Source organism: Pituophis catenifer, unplaced genomic scaffold, assembly GCF_029215685.1.
Source record: "Pituophis catenifer annectens isolate HBS135680 unplaced genomic scaffold, rPitCat1.0.hap2 SCAF_3, whole genome shotgun sequence".
NCBI lineage: Eukaryota > Metazoa > Chordata > Lepidosauria > Squamata > Colubridae > Pituophis > Pituophis catenifer.
This window is the reverse complement of record NW_027256883.1, coordinates 167,609,347-167,627,327: the sequence shown is the minus strand read 5'-3', so window position 1 is coordinate 167,627,327 and position 17,981 is coordinate 167,609,347. Positions and strand designations below refer to the sequence as shown.

The following is a 17,981-nucleotide window of genomic DNA, read 5'->3' as shown; positions in this document are numbered from 1 at the left end:
AAAAGAAAAATCCAAGAGCCCAGATTCATATACATTAAAAAAACCTGCACTCATAAAGTAGCACAATAAATACATAAGCAAAATATATTTGCCCCACAAACAAATCTTTCTTTCGAGCAAGCATAGAGGGAAACTCCTCCATTATTATTAGGATGTTTGGGATATCATAGTCTAATGATATTGGGAAAAGACATAGATGGAAAACAGACTGGGAATTGGACAAACAGCCTATGAATGATGAAAAAGCCAATTATGATTATTTTGCTCTTCTGGATGACTGTGAGTTGTCCAGAGAACAGCAGTGAAAACAAATATTTCACCTATCATAATGGATGAACGTAGCATCCATCTCAATTCTACATTCATATATTGGGGAAATAATCTGCTATAAAGAGGATATCAGTAAAACGAAACAAAAAATACCATATTAAAAAGTGGTAAGATCAATGAAAATACAAATTCAAAAATGTAAGTACTTCATTTATAACATAAAACAATCAAGTTGTTCTAGATATGCAAAATAAATAGAAGGGGATATGGATCCATTTGAAATCAAGAAGGCAAACAGAAATTTGTGGGTTTTTTTTTTTCATTTTTAATTGAGAGTTCGGGAGGGACAGAAATTATTCATTCTGCCAAGGATAACCTGGGAGGATTTATATGACATGAAGTTATGTGGGGTGCTTTCAAAGCAAATACATATTTTATTACCAAATCATAATTTTATCAAAATAAACAAGGTAGGTAGGTAAGAATGCTATTTCGCTGAGTAAAATCTTGCAGTTTCAGTTCACCACAAAAAAAAAGAAGCTTTTGTCCATTAAAAATGATATTATGTAACATAGGAAACAAAAATAGGTGAAAAGTAAGTCATGGATGTAATTTATTAAAGAATCTTAAAAACATAACTTTAAAAAGAAGAGTCCTGGCTCTTCTGACTTCTTAAAAATCCCTTTATAAAACTGAACATTATAAGGTTCAAACAGACTTATCAGTCACTATGTCACTTGGTCTAAAGTACAGATATGATCTAAATGTACCACTTTAGATACATTTTACAGAAAACTTTTTTCTAGGTGTTTTGCTTTGCTTTCAAGTGACTACATATTTTTGTTATTTTTCCTCATAGTTCTCCATCATGCAGTGCCAACTTTCCCTTCTATTTACTGAAGAAGTCAGCCAGATTTTTTCTTTTTTTCTTGAGGGAAGAGGAAAGAGTCTGTTAAATTCGGCTCGCTAAAAAAATATCTTGGCATTATGAACTGCCATACCCCTTCTGATTAATATATCCACCCTTGTAATAAACAAAGGCAGAGAGGAAAACCAGGGCACTGTTCATTACTGAGCAGACCCAACCTGCCAGATCCTGTAGCCAGAGTCTTGAGCCAATAGAGCTGACTTTGGGGAAGGAGAAAGGGACTTGCACAATTAAATATTTATTATTGCTGTAAATATTTGGTACTGGCAACAATTTGTCTTCCACTGGCTGCCAAGGACCACTATTGAGAAACTTAAGGAACCTTGACAAACAAATATGAAGCAATTACAAGATACAAAGGAAAATACTCTTTAAAACAGCAGTGATGTGGTGGTAGATTTGGACACTTCCAGTAATTGTAACAAGATGGCAGGGGAGTAATACCATATCTCTATATAAACTGTATCCTCTATCGGCACATGATACAGAATTAGGAAAAGACTAAAAATGAAAAAACCAAAGAACAACCAAAGTTTTAAGATCAGGGTAAGCCAGGAAACCCATATTAGTGCTCTTCTGAGTAATTTTATTACTCAGTACTGAGTACTGAAATTAGTTCCACAAACTATATTTTGTAGCTAGTTAGATTAAGTTTCCCTATTTTAATTAGAAGCAATTTATGTCAAATATTGTACCACCCTAGAGACAACGCTGGAATTAGAACCAATCATTGGGTATTTCTTAATGATACTATTTCTATTGCCCTGACTAGTCAAAGAACAAGCAACTTCAGCCTGAGTTGAAATAAGATTATTTCTTAAATCCAATCAATTAAAGTTGGTAAGGGATTGATGTCCTGGTCAGAATGCAGAATAAATGCTACAAATAACTGCTAAATGTTCAGTTTCACTCACTTGATATTTAGCACCACCATTTTCCAATCTATATCTTACAAATAAGGACTTAAACTGCTTCGCAAATGCAGTCAACCTTTTCCCATGTAAAACACAGTGTTTCATATCTTAAATCAGTTTGATACAACTGAGCTGCAAGAAAAGATTTGTGTAGATGTTACAAAGCAGCCTTCACCAATTCATCACTCTCAGATATATTCAGGCCAACTTTAAGAATTTGCAATCAGCAATAATATTGGAACAAGTACATAAGAGGCATTCAACCTTAGGAATAGACATACTTGAAACAAGTTTAGACTATTAGAAGACTTAGAATGCCAGTTTATCTGCCACAAATCAGGCTTCTAACTCTATTTAGCCCCCTAAGGCCATTTTTTTAAATCTACAAATAGCATGTGAAATTTAAAATGGTTTGAGGTCACCAAGAGTGGACTTCCATAAAATGACTAAGTGTTCAGTTTGCTTTTGGTACTGCAATAAATCCAAAATTCAGAATATACTGAGAGACATTTTTTTTAGTTTTAAGTATATATTATACCAGAATCTAGTGGATATGTCTTGACATTTCAAGCAGTTTTGCAATAAATATGATATTTACCTACCTTGATATAAAGTACTATATTGGAAGGGATGCTAAATATCAACTGTTTGTAAAGATACAGAAGCTTTCCTTTCATCACATCCCTAAAGACGTATTTCCTACATTAAAAAAAAACCTAGTTATTCCTATCCCATGCCAACAACTGAAATTCTATAATTTCATTTTGTAGAACTAAAGAATCTACAATACTATTTTCCATTCCCCTTTTTAGTTATTTCTATATTAGAATCAGAGACATACCTTCCCTTCACACACCTCAACAACTTCAAGCTTTTCCTTTAGTGTATTCAGGGAATTGCACATTTTACAACAATTCTTCTAAAAGATCTATTCCATCTTCAGGGATTTCCTTGCCATTCTGACCATAAACTGGCTTACCCTTTTCTTTTACTGAAACTAGACAATTCCTTTAATGTAGGATTAGGAACACAGATTACGGTTAGCAAATTAAATACATGTTTGAATTAAATATACCTGGAATTTAGTCACTATTAGGGAATCACTACTTTTAAGATGGACTGAGCTTTTAAATCAGATATTTTTAAAAAGTACATAGAAAAACTTACAATGTTAAAAGGTACATAGTCTGCTATTTTCAATTTTATTTTAAACAAATCCCATAATTCCTTAAGGAATACAACATAAGATGTGCTCATGGGATCAGATTATAGATTCATATTTGGACTTAATTTTTCACCAAAATTAGCTTTCTTATCAGCCTCAAAAATAGTTTGTACCATCCAACAAAGTTGCAGCTTGGCATGTAATGGAGTATTTATATTACTACTTAGCCAAATTCAAATTTCAACCCAAGCTAAAAACAGAGTCATCGTGCATGCCAAATCTCCTTCAACAATGCTTGTGAAAATCAACTCTTTATTATTCCAGCGCTGCCTGGAAATATGGAAGTAATTCAGCCACACTCTTATTTTTCTGCCTTTGCTTTTTTAAAAACTTTTTTTGAATGGGGCCATGGGGGATTGAAGCAGAGTCCTAAATTCCTGGGTGCTCATTCTGGACTTCTAAAAGAGTATAGGCAGTGCCTACCTCCATCTGCACAGATGGATAAATTCCCTAAAACTGCTTTGTTCACTCCTGCATGTGTGAGTCATTACACAAACAGTTTCCGTTTGAAAGGATCAAATACCGCCAGATAAATCCAGAAACATGTTAGCTCCTATCCTGCCCTCAAGGAACACACTATACACATGCTCTGAGTCTAACACCACATATGCACATAGGTCATTTTATCTTTTTAATGTATAATGCTGCATGCATTCCCCTATACAGCTACACTTCAGTTCCATCTTTTTATGCAGGTAAGTAAGTAGCAGTTTCTTTTAAATTTCACCAAACTGCTATAGCCAAGATACTGCAATCTGCACACTTGAAAAATAACATTTGAGTCTTTGGATATGCAGACCTAATCAATATGTAAACAGTGCATATTACAGTTCCCATTCTTCATAATTTGTATGATTCTTGCTTACTACTTATGTATTTCATGTATTTCTTACTAAATCACTTTGGAATGAATTCTTCCTGTTTGCTGCCAGCCCCCATCTTAACTGTGTGATGTTAGATGTACAGTCATGTCAGTAAGTTAGAATAAAAAGCTTACCAAATACATCAAAAGAAAGTGGCTTTTCTCCTTTTGCTCAAATCCTTAGAAGTTTATGTTTCTGTAAATGCCTATGGTTCTTAAATGAATCTAAGTTTTAACATAGTTAAAATACAGCTAGAAGATTTGTAACAATTCCAGAAGGAAAGCAGAAATTCTGATATTTTTCCATTTATTTACTGCAAGTTTTCTCACTGAGGGATAACAAGGAGGCTCAAACAAAATGGGAATAAAAGGTTTTGATCCTGTCTCCTTCCAAAGACACAAAGGATATGAAACAAGTGCAGACCATTTGGTGATAAATACTGATAATGCTGTAAAGGCAATTCAGCAGAGCATGTTATGGAATACAATTTTTTAAAAAATCTGGTATTAGTGCTCACAGCTCAATCCAACAATCCCACTGATCTGATGTACTTGCATTTTATCTTCAATAATCATTCTTCCATATAGAATAAACAAAATGAGAAATCAGGTTTGTGCTATGAATCACAGCTCTATGAACTTTAGTTCACCCTACACAAATATATTTTCACATGCACAATTACACTTTTAAATGTTTTCTTCTTCCTTATTTTGGGTAGTTAAATTGTTCCATGGATATCCCAATTTTAAGAAAAGATACTTTAAATAGATGGAAATTCAATAATAGTTATATTCATACATAATACATGTTAAGAAAAAATCAGCTCAGTATGTCTCTACTACATTCTTGATTAAATTTCTTGAAAATCTTTTGTATATAAGATCTTTTTAAAAGCAAAAAAAAAAAAGATACACTATTTTAAATTTCATGTGCAAACTATATATCCCAGGACTAAAACTGTTCCATGGGAAAAACAAAGTCAAATAAGGAAAATAACATTTGTAATTTAAAAACAAAACAAACATTTCAAAAGCTTTTGATTACTATAAAAGACTGTTTATAACTAACAAAGGACATAACTTCTACGGACCAAGAATCAGAAAATATAACTAACACAAATCAGAAAGTATGGCTAAGAGTAGCTGGCAAGTTTGAAGCATAGCCATGAAATGTGAAATTAGCAAATTTCAACAAAATTTAAAATAAACCTTTAAAATAAGTTTATTTTAGAATACACTTACATATTACTCATATTCCCCAGCAGATTTTTAGTTCTCACTTAACTTTAAATCATCACTCCTTCCTATCAAGCATTTGGGAGGTGTGCTTTAACCTGCCGTTCAGCAATTACTCACAGAATAAGGAGGAAATCACTCAGCCCTGGAGGCAAGTGAAGTAGCCAAGTTTGAAAGGTGGCATCCTGTTCTATCCAAGAGTACAACAATGCCGAATGGAAAATAATTAAATCAAAATGGGCAACACTGGGATTTGAAGTTACTGATAATGTTAAAAATGTTTGCTACCCAATTTAAGATACCTCAGATGAAACAATGTACTTTTGTAGTCAAAAGCGACCTTCTCCATAAAGAATTAATAAAGTAACCTATTTCTACCTGAAAGTTTGATTATTAAGAGCCTGCAACCAATGTCTTGCAGAACTTCAAAACAAGTATCTTTGTAACATTAAGTTGCCCCTTTAAAGCACAGATGTGCAATCTTAGGGAGAGAAAATGCCTTCCTTAGTAAGAAACACACGTGCTAGCAGGGAAGGAAGATTTGAAGAAGGAAATTCCTCCTCTTCCCCCCCCCCTTTCTTACTCCTCTTCAACTTTTTGAGAAAAAGAAAAACTTGCCTGCTGTGGTAGAGGTCAGGTAAAAATGTACACAATTCCATTCTTTCTAAAGAGACTCGCAGGATAATAAATAAATAGCATACATGGGTAATCTATGTGTGCCCCTTTCCCACATTCAATCTTCTGTAACATATAGGTTAAAAAATTTCCACTACCCTACTTCTGAAATATAAACAAAGATTTGATTAAAACTATCGTATACAGACTTGCCTGGAAGTAAGCTCCATTAAACATAATGAGATTAATTTCTGAGTATGTATGCATAGGATTGGACCTTAATTTCCCTTTAAAGTAAAATGCAACAGAATCTTTTCTTTTTCCAATCTTCTTCTCCACATATAACAGAAATATATTTTCAGCTTACCTCCCCCCCCCTTCCCCTATTCCAACCCCACAGCAAGACACACACAAACATTATCAGATTCAAAAGCATCCCCTGTGCCATGAGAAAAGAAATGCTCCTAGGCTTCTTTGGGCAAAAACTTCACAACTGACTGCACATAGTTCCCGGCTTGGTTATTAGAAACGAAAAAGAGAAAGCGCCTCAAGTGCTTATTTTATTTGCTCTTTGCTTTATAGATTTTTTTTTTCGTCTTAAGAAATCCTTCTTTCTTATACGGGAAAGCTGAGTTAGGAACACACCAAAATTCTTCTCTGTTCTTGATTTTAATCTCCTCTAATAAAGGAACAATAAACGGAAATGTTAATTATTAAATCTAAATGGATATGTTTAGACCTAAACTACTCTTCTAAACTATTTTCTCGTTGATATCCTTTAGTCCTAAATGCAGTCTTTTTTTATTATAATTTTAAACTGTGTGGCATTAGGATAACAGGGTGCTCAGCACCTTTATGGTCTAAAAAGTTATCAGTCGGAGAAGAATGGAATTCAATGCCAATTTCCTAGTTTTCTTACAATATTGTGCAATGGAGCTGTGATAAGACATCCTTATCCTTACTATATGTTTCATATTCTGAAGTTCTTTCCTATCTCAATGCTCAATGAACTTTTTTTTGGTCTGACATATAATGCATAAATGAATAGATTACCCAGGATTTTGATTATAATTTGCACTGCAAAGATGTTCCCAAATTAATTACATGAAACAGTACATACATTAAAACTGTTGTACTTTTAGGAAATTATTTTTACAAACCTATACTCTGCACATTTCAGATTTACATATAAATTATACACAGACATACACACCAAATATTCATTCAAGGACTCAGTTGAACTTTGAATAACTTTCTAAGAAATCTCCAAAATATAGAATGAATGACTTTTAATACATTCATTCCCAAATGAAAAAAAAATCTTCTTAATCACCTTTCTGTTCTAATTTGGTTTGCACAATAAATATATCTGATCCAGATTGTTTTCTGCCCAGTTTCATAGAATCTGCCTGATTTTTTTTTACTAATTTAGAATGGAAAAGATTAAATATTTTAAAATCAAATTATCTGAGCATCACTTACTTTTACTTTAAAACACAATAAAAATTAAGACTACTGCTTCATTGCAGCACTGGAATATTTTATACCATTTAGAAGTATTCAGAAGATTTTACTTCTGTATATATATAGGATTAAATAGTTAATTTTGTATGAACTTTCTCAATAGAGTGCTCAATACTGTTACCAGATAACATATACAATTTATGAGTTCTATTGGCTGAAGGTTAATATCATATACTATGTAAATTTCATACAAAATGGCCTATTAGCGGAACAAGTCCCTTTCTTGTAATAGTACATCTGGATAATATTCTACATTATTATATCAAGCAATACTTCTATTTCTTGTCCCCACACCCAATATCTAAAAATATTAAAGTTCTAATCTAGAGCTAAAAAGTGGAATTGTCTAGAGTAGAAGACTGCCTTATAAACTTTACCTTCAAAAGACAAATGCAGTTTTTGGCTGGAGCATATATTTGAAGTCGTCAATGAACTCTGGAAAGAGATCTATAAATAAAGGGCTTACAGCTACCATGAGGGTGTCCAACACATTTACCTTAATACTGCACTTAAAAAGAATATAATGGCTATTCCTATTTATGCAACATGTATTATGAATTTGAGAAAAATGTACTTAAACAGCTTTAAACAAAATATGAAATTCAAAATAAAATGTGTGTTCCAGGTACATACAAAAAATGGAAGATGCCAACATTAACTAATTCTTATCAAAGAAAAAAAATTTGCACTTACTGTATTTAAACTGATCTGCCTTACAAAACTTTGTATAGGGGTGGCGTAAACATATGTGTAGAAGAACTAGGGAAAAAACTCAGAACTTTAGTAATATGGGCAGGAAATAGATCTACTATTTGCCCCTATTGTGGGAAAATGAATATTATAAAAATGGATTAATACATTTCACAAATCTATGCAAACTGTAATTCTTTCAATAGCTTGCTTGAAACTTCAGTTGCCCAAAGAAATGTGAAAATAGGGCTATAGTCTGGCTGAGGTTCACTAAGCTATAGTCAGGGAACTAAACATCCAATCTGAAACAATTGTAAAATTGTCCATTTAAGATTCACCTAAATGAAATTTTGATTTTCAATTTTTTAAAAAATTAAAAATCTCAGCTGATGCAATGTTATTTCAAGTGCCACTCCATCTACTATTTACATTTTAATCAACATTATACTTTTATAGATATTTGTATCGTTTTGTGCTTCTATTCATTTTTAGAAGTCACTTTTTCCATTTAAGAAAGAATTAGAACTAGCATACTATATTAGGGCTAATAACATATCCAGTAGTTTCCCTGATACTTTTAGCCTAAACTAACATTTCTAGTCATAGGTGACATTAAAAAGAAGCAAAGCCAACAAGAAAATGATGCCACGCTGACTGATGGAGCTTCTTTGACAGTGTTATATTCTGCGCAATAAAAATATATGTAAAACAAAGCCTCCTTTAAAGTCACAGTAAAAGGAAATGTTCTTTTGTAACTTTTATTCCACCTACCCTTTCAAAAAACAGACCTATTAACTAAAAAAAAGTTGTTTATAATAAAATCATTTAAAATTTAGTCCAACTGAGGCATTTTCTAACTATTTAATATTTTTCGACCATCCCAACGTTTTACAATCTCGAAGAAGAGAACGCTGGTTCAAAAGCTGGTTTTGCTTTGTTTTTGTTTTTGCTAGGCAAGAATTTGAACCAAGTTACTGCCAGAAAAGTTAGTTCACGAAGTGAAGTTGAGGGGGGGGGGTGAGAGAAGAGGTGTGGGGGGGGGGGAAGAGAGCAGGAATCAGCCGTCCCGATCCGAAGCTTTCCCTCTCGCTCCCCTCCCCCACCCTGGTGTGTACTCAAGACGGCCATAAACGCGAAAACCTTGGAGTCAACCCGTCCTGTCAATCACAATAAATTGTAATTCACAGACACACTTACCGAACTGATTGATCTGGAGAAACCCCAAAGCGGTTTTGCAACATCTTCTCCCCACCCCTCGTCGCATTCACAAAAAACAGAACAGCCAAATACACTCACTCACTCACTCACTCTCTCTCTCTCTCTTTCTCTCTCTCTCACACACACACACGCTCACCGCTTCTTCCTTCATTCCCCCCCCCCCCACAGGCAAGATCCTCCTATCTCTGCCTCCTCTCCCCTCCTCGCCGCCGTCGCCGCCGCCCCCGCCCCCGAACAAAGAGGAAGCCTTCCAACGTGCCACTTTCGTCGCCGGCCGATGCCCCATCCATCCTGGGAGGGGGGTGGGGGCTGGCTCCGCACCCCTCTACCCTCGGCTCAGCAAAATCCCGGCCGAAAAGTTGCCTCCGTCAAAACCTTTCTCTTTGTCTCGCGCCCGCTTCAGGTCCCGGGTGCCCCGAACTTTCACGCGCCTCCTTGGCGAAAAAAACAGCCAGAGAGAAATCCAAAGCAAACACTCGGAGCGGCGGGCAGCTGCCGCCTTCCAAGTGGCTTCTCTACATACGTTCACGACGCCGCTTCTCTCCCCCCCCCCCTCCACGCGACATTCTTAAGGGGTTTTCCTCGCTCTCCTTTGGACACTGCGAAGAAGGGACGAGGGTCGGTGGAAGAAGGGGAGGGGGGGAGAGAAGGAACCAACAAAGCAGAAATCTCAGCCTCCCCTGACACCTGTTTTCCAAAACACCTGGGGAGGGAGAAGTGGGGGGGGGGGAAACACCAGCTCGGCCAGTTGAGCAACTTTACGGGTTTCCCGGGCGCAAATATTCTGGGTAATTTCTTGAGACTTCAAGCAGAACAGTCCTTTTCAGCAAAGGGGAGGAAGAAAAGAAAAGAAAAGAGGAAGGAACTACAAAAGGTCCCTTTGCCTGGATTCAAAAGTAAATCAACAATGAAAGTTTCAGAGAATTGGGGAGAAGGGGAGGGGTGGGAGGCCGCTGGGGTTGCTAAGAAATCCCACCAACCTGTTTTGATCTTACGGCGCCCGGAATCAAGACTCAACTTTTAACACCCCCCACTCGGCGCATGTGGCTGCCTCTTTCTTGCTGTCTTGCCGCCGCCGCCGCCAGCTTCGTCCCTTGCGGTGCAGAAATGCCCGAGATCCCCCAAAGTTAAACACCTCGGAGACAAAGAGAGGGGGGGAGAGAAGAGAGGGGAGAGAAGGAGAGAAAGAGAGAGAGAGAGGCCGAGAGAGAGAAAAGAAAGCTCTAACACAGTTCGGGCATGGTCATACTTTTCTCCTGCTCAAGCTTTTGCTGTTGCCTTCTCTCGTATCGTAGTGGGGAGGGGGGGGTTGCCTGCTTCTTCCTTCTTCTCTTCCGTTTTCCTGAATGGAAGTCTCAGGGGGGGGAGTCAATCTCTATGCCGTGGGTCCCTCCTCTCTCTCTGTCCCATTCAGACGGGGAGATCAGCGTCTAATCACAGGGGTTGTGTCTGTACTGGAGATGTGACTTGAGAGCTTGGAAGGGAGGGGTGGGAGAGCGAGTTACTTCCAGTTTTACCATAATTCATCTAAAGCAGGTGCAGCTCGTTTTCAAGCCCACGGGTCCAGAATGGAAGAGGAAGCCACGGCGAGGGGGAGATAAAAGAGGGGAATGAGAGGGGAAGGGACGCTATTGAAGCAAGAGGAGTTAAAGGAAACGAGGCCTCTCTTGCGCGATCTGTCAAGTCACTTTGGGGCCTTTTAGTACCTGAGCGGGCTGCTATTTCTCCATGCTGCCGAATATAAGCGAAGGCGATCCCTACTTAACTCTCTTTTGCCTTTCTCCTTGTTTTGCTCCTCTATACTTAAGAATGGCCAGTGTGATAAATTAATCCCTAAAAGAATGCAGATATTGAGTTTGTAGTTTTTAAAGTGGCCTACGGCGTGATTGTGTCCTAGCCGATCAATTTTAACTAAGCACTTCAACTGTGTACAATCTATTCAACAAATCTGCATGCATAATACAGATGCAAGTGGAAGGATTTTCTTCAGATGTACAGGCAGTGATGCACATTGGAGATCTGGTGTGTGAAGTGCAAAGTTCATACAAAGACGACAGAGTGAATAAAGGATTTTCACATGTGAAGCTTAACTCCGTCATTGCACATCTCACATCCGTAATGCCAATATCAACACTTTACGACTTTCCTGCACTTCGCCTTCTACAAAAAGATTCGGATGACTGCATAGACACAGTGGGAAGCTCAGTTTTATGTTTCATGTTGATGCATGAAAATGTTCAAAACTCAAGACTGAAATAGATGAGCATTGATTGTACCCTAAAATCAAACTACGTGAAAGAAAAATGTAGTAAGATGAGAAAGGTGTGAAAAGCTTTGCCATTTTTATTTGTTCATTTTATACACCCCTTTTAACTTCCTAAAAATGGTTATTATCTAAATGTACGCAGGAGTAAATGAAATGAATTACTTTGGAGTACAGTTCACACTGTAAAGGATATTTAGGTGTCTCCAAATTTTTCTAAAATTTTGGTCTGATTGAATCCAGTTCAATAGGTATGCTGGGGATTAGTTTGTAAAAAAAAAAAAAATCAGGGTTATTTACTCACAATACTAAACATGAATATATTGCAAACAATGTATTTTCATCGGTATTATTTTAATTTAAAATCAGATACTTAAAAGTACAGATAATAAATTCCTTTTAAATGATTTGTCAGTATTAAATAGTCTGAATGAGCATGCTCGCTCTGTATTTAACAAGTACCTTCTTCCAATTACATTGAATTAAAGGAATATAAAACAGTTTTCAGCATTTTGCTATTTTTTTCAGACTGAAAAAAATGTAATCTGTAAATTACAGCATCACTTTTTCTCGCTATTTTCTTTTTCTGAGGCTGGGCTGGCATCAAGGCGTTATGAATCTGAAAAAAGCAACACTGGTAAGAATGGGAGTGCACAAAATAATACAGTGAAAGTTACCATAATTTCATATGAAGGGAGCCCTCACAGGGTACCTGGGAGAGGTGCTGGGGTCACAAAATGTTGCTCACTGCAGTTAGGGGGAAAGCCTCTCTATCGTGCTGGTCTATAGATGTTTAATCTCTGCCACAGTGCTTGGATGATAGAGAAGGCAAAAAGGAAGCACATCAAACCCAAATGTACCTAGAGTGGGAAGGATTATACCAGCTCTGAGTGCTTAGTTTTTCTTCCATCAGGATATATATGCAAACTGTAAACAAATATAAAAATAAAGGGAAAGAGAAGTTTGAGGGAAAAGAAAACTTCACATCCTTTCTACCTTGCTAAGCAACTCCTGGAGAATTTTAGACATAGCAGTTCATCCTCCTGAAGCATTTTGCTTCTCCTGTCGTGCAAGATTGCTATATCTGAATCACAAACTATCCTGGTTTGATCCTTGCACAAATACTTTGTTTTGAAACACAGAGTTTAAAACCTAAGAAAAAGCACACCTAATTCAACACTTTTTTTAAAAAAAGAATTACTGATTATCGCTCTATAAGTTAAAACTAGTGTGCGACTTGTGACAAATAGATGTAGTTGAAAGAATGAAACTGTAAGTAAAACACTAAAGTTATAATATAATTTGGTTTGCTGATACTTTAGGAAATATATGAAGTTCTATCTAAAATTTGATTTAAATCACCCTGCCTTTATTTTCAGTGCTTATTCAACATTAAATCCATTAACATTCAACTGGATTTAACCTGGTTGTAATTTTATGCTAAAGGAAGGCACTTACTTCTGAGTAGACATGTCTTAGATTATATATTATGTTTATTACAGCAGTTTCTTTTCTAGATACTACATACATACAAATACATTCATTTTCGAGATTCACTCCTTTAGTGAATTAAAATGTTTAGAGTATATGGTACATATTATGCATAGCTATTTTATCACTTTAAAAAATTGGTATTTTCCTTTCTACTTCATGATTTTATTAAGGATGTAAAGCCCAAACAAAGATCCAGAAATAAAATAATCTAAGCTAGACAGGATACAGAAAGTCCATGATCTTCTGTGGGTTTTATGCAATATTTGCTTACAGATCAGACAGCCTTAGGACAGAAGTTAATTCAGATCAAGATGACAGCACTATGACAGGATTACTTCTTCTCTACTCGTATTTTGAATGAAAAGCAGCTACAGTAAAAGGGTAAGGAAAAACTATCAAATTGTAAATAGCAAATTCTATCTGGGAGACCCTAGAAACAATCAGAAAAGGAGAGATTCCCCTGCCACATAGCATTTAATCTTCTTCAACACTTTCCTCCTGAACTGTACCACTTTTAGGAGAAGAAGAAAGAGGATATTCCCCAGTCCTGCTCTCTTCTTAGAACACCTCAAGGCCCCACAACAGGAAAATTGGGAGCACAAGCTAATGCCTTTGCTTGAAAAAAAGGTAGTTACTGAAAGAGTTCTCTTCCTGGACTCTCCCTTTATGAAGCATGGTAACAGTGGAAGATCCAGCCAAGTTGTCCATCATAACCCCAATGAAGAAGAGAATTTTACCTACTTTTGGTGAATAGTCCAACTAATCCCAATTCTTTCATCTGCATTGCCCAAAGAAATAGGATATACATGCAAGTGGCTGCAATAAGAAACAGATAAATGTTTATCCAATGTGAAGCACCAGCAATAAAATTCTCCTCTCGTTCATCTCCCTTTTTAGAGGAAAGCATCCTGTGTCTTCTGGATACTTTGGACTTCAACTGTCAACCCTGGACCATACAGTCAATGATCAGAGGGGGTTGCAGTCCAGAACATCTGGTGTTACCATTCCTAGCTGTCTCCCTATAAAAGAATAGAAACTATGAGGTTCACAGCATCGTTTTCACTATTGGGTTGCTTAGTTAAGAAATTCAGTGAAGGGAAAGGCTAGAGCAGTTGTTGCTTTGATGACAACATCTAAAAGTTTGCATTCTCCAAAACAAAAATAGTTTGAGGAAATGAAGAGAAACAACTGCTGCCTCCAGACCTTCACTCAGTAGTTTTTTCCCCTCTTTACAGGAAGAATTGGGCAAGACATTGCTCTTATTGTTTATTGTTTGTCTCGCCTAACCAGTTGGCTCCTAACCAACTGAAAGGTTACCATGCTAAGAATGCTTTTTGAAAATGCATTTTAATGCCATATGTGGTTAGTAATGAAAAAGCACCTGCAACAAAAATCAACAAAGTAGCAGTACTAAAAAAACATCCATAGTTAAATACTACCAGAAGTTCAAATAAGCTTTCCTCCAGCACATTACAGATACTCAAGTAGATAAGTAGATGGGTATCTTTGATTGGGCATTGTATACAAAGCAAACCTTGCCTTGGAGCTGATTTGATCATAGAATTATAGAATTAGAAGGAACTTAAGAGATCATCTTGTCCAACCTCTGCATACTACCATTCTCAATTATCCAGGCTTTTTTTTTTTTAAACCTCTAGTGAAATGGAAGAAACTATTCCATGATGTGACTTGCTCGATGACTACTGTCAAGAGGTTCTTTCTAATGAGTAATCTAAATCTATATCCTTGAAGTGTTATCCTGTTATTTCTAATCTTCCAGTTCTAGTCTGACGTAAGTGATAATACATCTGCACCCTATCCAGCATACCAGCCCTTCAGATATTTGAAAACAACTACCATGCCTCCTTTTTACCTTTAGTTCTATAAGCTAAAGACCTAGGTCTTTTAACTGTTCCATGCAGGAGTTGATTTCCAGTTCTTTCACCATCTTGGTAGACTTTCTCTAGGCCCCTTTTTTAAATTGGAGTGGAGCAGGCAGAATTGAGCACAATACTCCAAGTCAGGCTAACCGAGGAGAAATAATTACTTCTTATAAACTGGACTCTGTGCTCCATTTGATGCTCTTGTGGATGCCGCTGGCCTTCCTTGCAGCTGCATTACACTATTGGGATATGTTGAGTTTGTGATCTACTAATACACGCAAGTCCTTTTAACATGTGCTACTCTTGAGCTAGATTTTTCCTACCCTGTGTATGTTTCTTGAATTTTTATTATCTAGATGCATGTTTATATTTCTCCTTATTAAATTTCATTGTTTGTTTCTGCCTACTCTTCTACCCTTTTTTGCACCCTCCCCTTTCTTTCCAGGTGTTAGCCAGCCCTCTTAACTTCGTATCATCTGAAAATTTGGCAAGCATTCTCTTGACTCCCTCATCATTTTATCATTTATAAAAACATTGAACAGCACCAGGCCCCGGATAGAGCTCTGTAGCACCCCACTCAATATGTCTCTCCAGGCAGGTTTGACATCTTGTACAACCACCCTCTGAGTATAATCATTGAGCCAACTGTGGACCCCTCTAAGGATTGAGTTATCAATGCCATATTTGGCTATTTTGTTAATAAGGATGCCATGAGAGGCTGTCAGAAGCTTTGCTGAATCAAGATATACTATATCCAGGGCATTTCCCCAATTGACCAGGCTAGTAACTGTCATAAAAGGAGATCAAGTTAGTCTGGCATGATTTATTTACCATTAATCCATGCTGGTGCCTATTATTTAATGAATGCCTGTCTAAATGTTCACAGAAATGCTGTTTGATAACACTGGGCAACAAAGATTTTGATTTTGGCTAATCATGAAAATAATTTGTAATCTAATCTATCATGTACCGTTTTATAGAAATCTTCTGTTTTTGCACAATGGCACTGTAAACCCTTCAGTACCTGTTGGCTACGCTGCACACATAAAAGAAACATACATCAAGTACAATTATTGAATTGTAATAATGCTATCCCAAGTATATTTACTCAGCAGTAAATATTGATTCTAGTCCAATTTTTTAAATAGATCTGCTTTGAATTATGGTTTAAAATAAATGAAATCGTACACCAACATGGAATTGTTGGTAAAAAGTGTGCTATGCAAATGAAATTGAATAGACAGATAAGGAGTAGGTCAGCAAGCAAGTTACTCTTTATGAAGGTTTTTGTTACTATAAACAAGTAAACAAAAATCTTGCCTTTTACATTTGATCAAAAGTTCCTATACTCAAAGCTTGGATAGTCAATAGTTGTGATGATAGTAGTAACACTAAGCTCGAACTGAAGAATTTGAGATATATAACACCTGCCCTCTACCAAGGAATTGTAAACTAGATATGAAAGAATAATCACTGCCCTTCACACCAGTGTACAGAATTCTTAATATTGCATAATGAGGTAAACATTCATTGATTCCTTTATTATATTTCTAATCTGCCTAATCCTGGATGTATTACAAAATCCCTACAATTTTTAAAAATTATTATTAATTTTTAATAATATTATTAAATTATTTTAATACTATAAATAAATTATTATTAAAGTAACAAATACTAAAAATACTACAACAAAAGTACAAATAATAAAGATCATAGGAAAAAAATAATGTAAAATACACTCTTTGAAAGCCATGGTGGTACAGTGGTTAGAATGCGGTATTGCAGGCCAACTCTGCCCATACATCAGGAGTTTGATCCTGACCGGCTCAAGGTTGACTCAGTTTCCATCCTTCTGAGATTGGTAAAACAAGGACTGAAATTATTGGGGGCAATATGCTGACTCTATAAACCACTCAGAGAGTACTGTAAAGTACTGTGGAGTGGTATATAAATCTAAGTGCTATTGCTATTGCTTTCAGTCTGGAATAAAATCTAAAATAAACAAAGGATAAAAAAAAGGATAGCAATGCAGACACCAAGTATCTCTAGGGTGGGCATTTTTAAAATGAAGCCCCATATTGAGAAGCAGAAGTTGGCAGGGAAGTATCAACACAATCAAAATGGAAGCAGCCCTGAAAGATCCTTTTTAATATGCACTAGTCATTTCAGAGATATTTCCTTATCTATATAGAGAAACAGAATGACCAAAAACAAAAAGCAATAGAAGCAGGAACAACTTCCTGCCAGCTTGACTGAAATTGACTGTCCTCTGGCAGCTCATGGTACAATTGGTCTATTGGACCTCTGTAGGGCCAACCAGTCTACTTAATTTCCATTGGCCAAAGGAGGGGCCGGTCTATCTAACCTCCAGTGGGCTAAGCTTGGAATTGCCTACTGAACCTCCAGGCATGGTAACAGGGTAACACTGAAGTGACCACAAATTTGCCAAATTTCAATCCTACAGGATAGAATAGAATACAATAGAATAACAGAGATGGAAGGGACCAGAGGTCTTCTAGCCAACCCTCTGCTCAAGCAGGAAACCCTATACCATTTCAGGAAAATGGCTGTCCAATCTCTTCTTAAAAACCTCCAGTGATGGATCAACTACATCTTCTGAAGGCAAACTGTTCCACTGGTTAATTGTTCTCACTGTCAGGAAATTTCTCCTTAAGTAATGAAGTAATGGGTCCCAGATTTTGGATGTATATTGGAGGTACAAAAATTGTCCTATGATGCACTGTTTCACTAAGTTAAAGGTTATAGATACAAGAGTTTTAGTAGTATACAAATTACACACATACAAAAGGCGACTGAGCTTCAAACACCCAGTTGCGTCCACCATTTTTATTCGATTGA

At 36.4% G+C, this 17,981-nt stretch overlaps 1 protein-coding gene across 2 annotated transcripts in view; it reads right to left on the bottom strand.

Moving 5' to 3' along the window:
• FOXP4 (forkhead box P4) overlaps positions 1-10,796 on the bottom strand; it is a 170,780-nt gene extending 159,984 nt beyond the window's left edge. The window contains exon 1 of one of the 2 annotated variants that reach the window (XM_070941510.1): positions 10,732-10,796. The gene's annotated coding sequence lies outside the window, so the exon portion shown is untranslated. Of the gene's footprint in view, positions 1-10,462; positions 10,533-10,731 lie in introns of those variants that run through there. The other variant, XM_070941509.1, reaches the window with a different exon arrangement.
• Positions 10,797-17,981: the final 7,185 nt, after the last annotated feature.